The sequence below is a fragment of the Arvicanthis niloticus genome, chromosome X, assembly GCF_011762505.2.
Source record: "Arvicanthis niloticus isolate mArvNil1 chromosome X, mArvNil1.pat.X, whole genome shotgun sequence".
Classification (NCBI taxonomy): Eukaryota; Metazoa; Chordata; class Mammalia; order Rodentia; family Muridae; genus Arvicanthis; species Arvicanthis niloticus.
The window spans coordinates 92,182,077-92,190,079 of NC_047679.1; the positions used below are offsets into that span (position 1 = coordinate 92,182,077).

Below are 8,003 nucleotides of genomic sequence, written 5' to 3' on the forward strand. Positions count from 1 at the left end.
CCCAAGCCATGTGAGGGATTTCTTTCTGTGGTTTGGAACTGATACAAAGAGCTTAAGATGAGAGTCAGAGTCAGATGAGGGACACAGCCTACTTCATACCAACAAATAACCAAGGAATCATGATAAACAAAATATGATTTAATTGTTTTGAAGGTAGAAGAGAATATAATGGTAATTGTTTAAATGTTCTTAAGTATACAGAAATATCAAGCTCCACAGAAGTGAAGTTCCGAGATTGAATGAAGAAAATGCTTTAGGAAAGATTTGAAAAAGTTTTGCAAGGACAATTTCTTGGGACCTTTGAACATGATCTACTCATAAAATTTCTTTGCCTGGTACAACATAGATAGAGCCTGGAAATAGGCTTATACAGAAAGTAGAGAGAGAGATTAAATAATTTAGGCCTTGGCCTCATGAAACTTAGGTCAGGAGATAGCAGAAGCATTGTCTCATTGGATATTTGTTTAGATTGCTTTATTTGCTTTGAATTGTTTTATCAAAATGAGTGTGTTTCTGAGTTTGGTGGTTATATTAAAATTCCTCTGGAAGAAAGGTTAAGCTAAACTTTTAATGATTTCTGGCTACTGGACCAAGGACTTGTTATTTTGAAATAGAGGCACTGTATTTGTGTTGACAGGAAAGAAGAAGCTATGGACACCATCCAGAGTCATGTGGATCTGATATGACAGGGGGAGATAACCTGAAGAACAAGAAAAATTCAAGAGAACGAAATAGGACAGGTAAAGATTCATCATGTCATTCTTTGCATGGCATAAATGAAGATTTATTATAATTGGTTGTTAATAAAATTAATTTAAAAAGACTAAAAAAAGTTGTCTTTTACTTGCTCAAAGAAGGAGCAGAATTTTATCCTTAACTGATCTATATACCCTACATAATCTGTACAATATCTTAATGGTACTAAAATTTTGGTTGTGAGATTCATATGTTACAGAATGTATAGTTTTGGAGAGATTCATCCTCAGAGATGCTGAACTGACCTGCTTGGCCCCCTGCTTCTGGCTGCTGCCCAAAACAGCTTTGGGGATTGCTGCTGATTCCAGGTCATCTTACCGCATCCAATTTTTCAGATGGATCCTGTCAGAACTTCAGTCAACCCCTGAAGTTTCCAAATATGTAGGGACTGTATAACAGATGCTAAAAGCTAGCTTTCTTAGTCTATCCAGCTTTTCTAATTTCCCTACCCTTTTTCGCCCCTTTAGAGAGTATCTTATTACCCATATTCAGTAGGAAGTAGCTACGGAGAATCATCAGACCAATTCCCTGGGTTTCAATGTCTGGTAATAGTTATTTTACAGATTATAGATAAGTTGTTATTTCAAGGCATAATTTGGAAATGGTCATAATTTTGAACAGGGAAAAAATAGGTAGGATGGATTACTAAATTTTATCCTTGAAAAAAGCATTGTGTAGCTATATCTTACATTGGTAGAAATCTTTATAATTGATACAAATTAAAGTTATAATTTCTTACATTGGTATAAAATTTATATTGATACAGATTTAAGGTTTTCATTGATGTGAATTTCTTATATTGATACAGAAATTGAGATTAATAGTGTTACGCTTGGATACACATTATGCCTATGCAACTCATCTGAGAATACAAGGCTTAAACTGCCATTACAAACTGTTTAGGATGATTAAGTTAAGGGCCAGTTAGTAAACTCATGGTTATTTTAGATTCTGAATTAATTATGACAAAGTACCTTTAATTAACTCAAATAAAAATGGGTAAGAGTAGCTAAAGTTTAAAAGTTGAAGGTATATATTACTTAGATAGTCTTCAAAAGTATCAGAAATCCATAGAATATGACATTTAATGTTATTTAACCATTTGACAAGACACGTCTGCTCCAGACAGTTTCCTCATTCTCATTCAAAGAAAAATTGAGCATTTTCACCTCCAGGCAAGGTTGCTTATCATGGCAAGGTAGCCACAGGGCAGAAATTGCCTATTTCATCTGAGGACAAAATACTGTCAGGGAAAGTGAGACACTATGTAGAAAAGTTGACTGATAGTTCTGCCAAGAGAAGATAAACAGTCCTTCATAATCGTTTAATGAATTCTGCCTAATGGACCAATGACTTGTTATTTTGCAAAGTCTGTCAGATGATCCTGGGCCAAAAGTCTGAAGACAGATGCTCTAACATTATAAGAAATTAGGTTCTTTAAGTTTGAGAAGCTGTTTGGTGCTTTCTATATACCCAGATAATGTTTAAGTTGTTCTTGGATTTCTAAAGGGGTTGAAGACTACTTGAAGTTTCATAATCAAACTCAAATTGTTTAACATTGAGAGAGAAGTTATAGAGTAGAAAACATGATTATCAGATGGTGTTACAGGCTATAATCTAAACATAATCCAGGGATAGAATCATAATCCTTTAACTTAGAAATGATGGTAGAGTACTTTATTTTATTGACAAATATGGACTGGATAATTGTATACCATATTTTATAATTTACATGCTTGTTATGGTTTTGTTCAATTTATATCTGGGAGAAGTGTTTATTTTATTTATTGGACAAAAAACACAAAATGTAAGGAGTGGGTCTGATGCTAAGGTCCTGTACTCCAATTGGTTTGTGATGCCAGGGGCCAATCATTGGGTGGAAGGAAAGAGGTGGGACTTCTGCATACACATAAAGGGAAGGAAAACAAGGAGAGGTGAAAGAGGAAGGGATTTTCACCATGCTACAGAGTGACAAAAGGTGTTCAGCCCTGTGAGATTTTGAGCAGAGTAGCCATAGGCCAATTGAGCCATAAGGCAGATTGAAAACTAATTGTGTGTGTGTGTGTGTGTGTGTGTGTGTGTGTGTGTGTGTGTGTGTGTGTGTGTTTGTGTGTGTCTGTGTGCATCTGTATGTGTGTTTCATCCACAGATTTTAGGGAACCTGGGTGGGGTCTGGTAACATGGCCCATTCCCAGATCTTAAGGCAGGGTAGCAAAAACGACCCACTACATAATGCTGAATATCAGGAGCTTTCAGGAAACTGTGGCCCCATATAATACTCAAAACATAATATTAGCATCTGAGAAGCTATTAGCTAGCAAAAGTAAACAATAGGTACAGACAATTTAAAATAGCTCTTTTAAAGAACTGTGACTTGCCAACCAATGAAGAAATGGCTCAGTGCTCTAACAGAAAATTTTAACAGAGGTAAAAGCACATATTCCATTAACTTATTTATTCACTTTACATCCTGATTGAAGCCCCTCCTCTCCTCTCCCCCCAGGCCCACCTTTCCATACCCCTTCCCCCATTCCTCCTTCCCTTGCAATTTTTCAAAATCAAAAAGATTTTGTGGAAATCAAAAATGAAGAAAGTAAAATTACACTTTTATATGAAGAGCTACAAGCAATTAATTGTAGTGAGAATTTTCATTTCTTTAAGAACCCAATTATGTTATGTGACTATGTAGTTGTTTTAATCCTAAGTGTGAGATGTGGGGCTGCTTCAGATTGTCCAAAGCATCTTACTATGATTTGTCTCATGCTTGGGTAGGGATGTGACTGTGCCAGCTGAAGATAGTTTATGTTTGGAATTCTGGGGATTCATTATAGAGGGTATAAAAATGCCAGAGCCCTGAGAGACTGAAGCCACTGCTCCTCCTTCTGCTATTTATCCCTGGTGCTGCTTTATTTTCTGCTTCTGCTTTTTCTATTTGTTACATTGCTGTTGCTGGTTTCTCGCTGCTGCTTTTTGGTAGATTGCTGGTTGCTAGCTGGAAGTAACCTGATGACAAAGATTGAACTTGCCCCAAAGAACACAATATCCCTAATCAGCAGGAAAGAATCTAAAGAGACCAATGCCCCCCTTCCCTCCAACCTTCTTTTTTGCCTACATAGAGTTGGGGGGCATTGGAAGGGATTGGGGTGGAGAAGTGTGGTAGATATAAGTACTCAATAAAGTAGCCAAAAACTACAGCTACAATCAGTGACTTCACAGACGAAGGAAAAACTGACTTTCAATCCCAAGTAGTTAGACTTAAACATATATACAAGCATGGACTTCATTCACTAGGGCAGCACAGTCAAACTGGCCCTGGTAGAATGGGCACGAGGTGAACAGACCCAAGGGTATTCGCACTGGAGAGCTGGCCCCAGCCACAGTCACCTGCAGCAGGAAGGAGAGATGGCCACACCCTCAGGAGCTACAACCATCTGGAGAGGGCATATATGAAGGAATGGGAAGATTAGTAGGATTGGAGTCATTGAAGTAAAATTTACGAAGTATAAATAAAAGGTTAAAAGGGGAAATTTTTAAATTATAAGTACTACATGATTTACCAATATCATTAGAGTATAAATAACCAAAAAGAATTAAATCAGTGTATTGAAGGGATATCTGAACTTCCATGTTTGTTGCAACACTTTAAAAGTAGTCAAGAAATGACAACCTAAGTACTGTATTTTTTTTTGAAGAAAAAATTTAAATTGTTTATACTTTAAGAAAAGGACTTTTGGGTAACACAAACAAAACTGAAGATTATTACAGTAAAGTGACATGAGGCAGGTACAGAAAAATCAAGAGTTTATGATTTCATTCCCATGTGGAAGCTGAAAAAGTTAATCCAGTAAAAGTTAAGAGTCAGGTGATAGTTACCAAGGTCCAAGGATAGTAAGTGATAGCATTCTGTAGAAACTAAGGTTACAGTTAAGCAGCCGTAAAATTTATGGTGATTACAGTGAGTATACAGTGTTTGCTTCAGAATGACATTTTGAATGTGCTTTCATAACTTCTAATGGCAATAGTATCAACCAGCAATTTTAAGTAATAGATCTAAAGGAGTGTTTCTCAACCTTCCTAACACTGTGACCCTTTAATATAGTATTTAATGTTGTAGTGACTCATGACCATAAAATTATTTTTGTTGTTATTTCATGCCTGTTATTTTACTACTGATATGAACTGTAGTGTAAGTATCTGAGATACAGGGTTTCTGATAAGTGAGCCCCAATGTGGTTGTGACACACAGGCAGAGAGCAGCTGATCTAAAGGATGTGGATAATCTCATCCAATAAGTACACATAAATGGTGTCAAAATACCAGTGAAAATGAAAACACAAAGAATATATCAAGAGTAAATTTGTTTGTATATCAGTATATTTTGAATGCTTTAAACTAGAAAAAAATGATAAATGTTTTAGCACAGAAATATGTTTAATATGATTATAAAACGTACACATATATTGAAATATCACACAGTATACCAGTAATGTTTATTATTTACGTTTACATGTATCAGATAAATAAATTTAACTAAATAAAAGATATATTGACTAAGAGTATAACAATAATATTATTAAAAATACTCCTTAAGAAGATAATAAACATTAAATAACTATTGGCAGAATCTAGAATGTGAGTTATATTAGAAAGAGGGCAACAGTATTTGATAATTACCCACATTTTATTTTTTAAATGTGTTTTAATTTTTAGCTGAGATAAAAGAAAATTGTAGGGGAATTTTAATCCAGTAACTTAGCTGATCTGGCAAGAGATCACATCCAAATATTTTCTAGATCTGTATGATCCAGGTCGAATGACACATGTTTAATCCTTCTGGCTGACATACAGACACACCCTTAGTATACACTTTAATCTCAAACAATATAGGTAAAGTTAGTACGTATAAAGAAGCAGCCATGTCTGAAAGTGACATCTAATTGAGGGGCAGAAAAAGTGACAAATAAAAGCAAGATTTGACAGAAAGAGCAAGGGAGAGAATATGTCCAACTCACATGAGAAGAGCCTAGAAAGAAAGGCTACTTAGGAACAACCAGAGAAATAGAGATAGACACAGAGAGACAGAGAGAGACAGAGAGACCAAAAGACAGAGACATATAGACTGAGAGACAGAAACAGACAGATGGACAGACAGAGACAGAGATTGAGACAGCGGCAGAGATAGAGACAGAGAGAAGGAAGTTTTGTTCAAAACACTTTATCAATATTTGTATAAAGATATATATGTATACACATATACATATAGAAACAATAATTAAATAATAAGATGTATTTAAAAAGTATGGGTGTTGGGAAAAGTGGGAGGAAGGAGAGAAAGGGGTAAATTATGCAAATACAGTTTTTTTTAACTGGGACAGTTTTACAAAAACAGGTTACAGAGAGAATAACCTAGACACAGATGAAGACAGAACAAGCCAGAGAATGAGAAGCCAGAAGATTAGAGTAGATTGCCAGAGTTAGAATGTAGCCAAGCAGAACAATTCAGGCAGAAGCCGAGAGTCACCTTAGAGGGAAGTTTGAGCCAGAAAAACTGAGTTAACCAACAAGCCAGAGATCAGAAAGAACTAGAAAGGGTGCACTTATTCAGCATTAAGCCTCTGATACAATTACATCTGGTGAATAAAAGTTACCTGTACAGAAAATGCCTGTTGTTAGGGAAGAAAAATCTACAACTACAATGAATTCACTTTCTTCAGCACTCTTCCTTAAAGACTTACCTAGACTTTATTTCTCTGGCTCAATAAAGGACAGCTTTAAAGGGTCAAAACAATGCATGCGACAGAGAGACAAAACACATAACATTAAAACAAAATAATGATATACTTTATGTTTGTGAGATATCTTCTCTTGTCTAATAAACCTTTACCACTTTTGAGTACCCTGAATTCGAACTTATCTGCATGAATTTATGAACTTGGACTCACCTTGTTGTATAACTAAGATTCAGGCTAACACTCCATAGTCCTCTGTGGATAGTTGATAGTAGTAACATCATATGAGAACTAAAATTAGCTACTGTTACTTTCCTTTTGTCTTTAATAAACTTATAAATAATTTATACCAATTGAAACAAATTTAGTTTGTATATTCTTTATTCGCCCATTTTCATTTTTATTTTAACACTACTTAGTCATACTTATTTGATTTGATTTTAAAGACTCTTTGTACTGTTTTCCTAAAGTATATGACTGATATTGTCATTAGAAGATGTGGAATGACATTATTTCAGAGACAACAAGGATGGAGGTACTAATTCGATTAGAGAGAACAGAATAGCTGCTTTGTATCAGGTTGGTGAGGTATATGTATTCTCTGCCTCTGAAAGTATAGAAACAGGTAAGGTAATGTTGCATAGATATGACATAGGCAATGATCCAATGTATTTACACATAATTAAAAATCATTTCCTCTTATTTAGCAAATCACAATAATCTCACTGCCTGGTTACAGAATACATTTAATTAAATTTTATGAATTGATGCTATGAAAGGTCTACTCTATTAAGTCTCATAAATGAAAACTTTTTAAAAAAGATTTACTTTTATTTTGTATGTATGAGTCATTCTCTGCATTTATGTAAGTGCACTGTGTGTATCTCTGTTGTTCTCAGAAGCCAGGAGAGAAGGCATCTGATTCCCTGAAACTGGAGTTCGAACCATCAATATGTGTTCTGGGAATTGGACCCTGGTTCCCTGAAAGAACAGCAACTGTTCACAAGTGTAGAAACATTCCTCTAGCCCCATTTTGAATCGGTTTTTAAAGTATTTGTTTAGAATTCACTGTTGTCTCTTTCTCATTTTTTATTCCTGTTAATATAGTTTTATAGCCTTTTGTAATAACTACTTTTTATTTTTTCTGGTAATTTTATTCATAGAATTGTTTGTAGATATAATCTTGTGTAAAAGCATTGACATTTGCTTCTGCTAGATGGCTGTCAGCACTTACAATCTGATATTAGCACAACTCAATTTTAGGAATGAGATGACATATCTATCTGATGATGCTGTTTGATTCTACATAGCAGATCTTTAAATTTAAAATTTTTCAGAAGTGCCTTTCAGCACTTCAGCTTCTGAATTACCTCTTCTAGAATTACCCAATCTACTAGTGTTAAGTGAGTAAATATTACAGAACATAACATCTTGATATTGCTCAATTCTGCTGGCAAGTATCCAAAAAGTATCAGAAAATACATAAACAAATGCAATTCTCATTTACAATAAAACTTT

The 8,003-nt window shown here is 34.8% G+C and overlaps 1 long non-coding RNA gene across 1 annotated transcript; it reads left to right on the plus strand.

The window, feature by feature from the left end:
* The first annotated feature begins 639 nt into the window (after positions 1 to 639).
* Positions 640 to 7,551, plus strand: LOC143435604 (uncharacterized). Its single transcript, XR_013106074.1, has 2 exons — positions 640 to 740; positions 7,385 to 7,551. It is a non-coding gene; the product is annotated as an uncharacterized LOC143435604 (long non-coding RNA).
* The last annotated feature ends 452 nt before the right edge of the window (positions 7,552 to 8,003 follow it).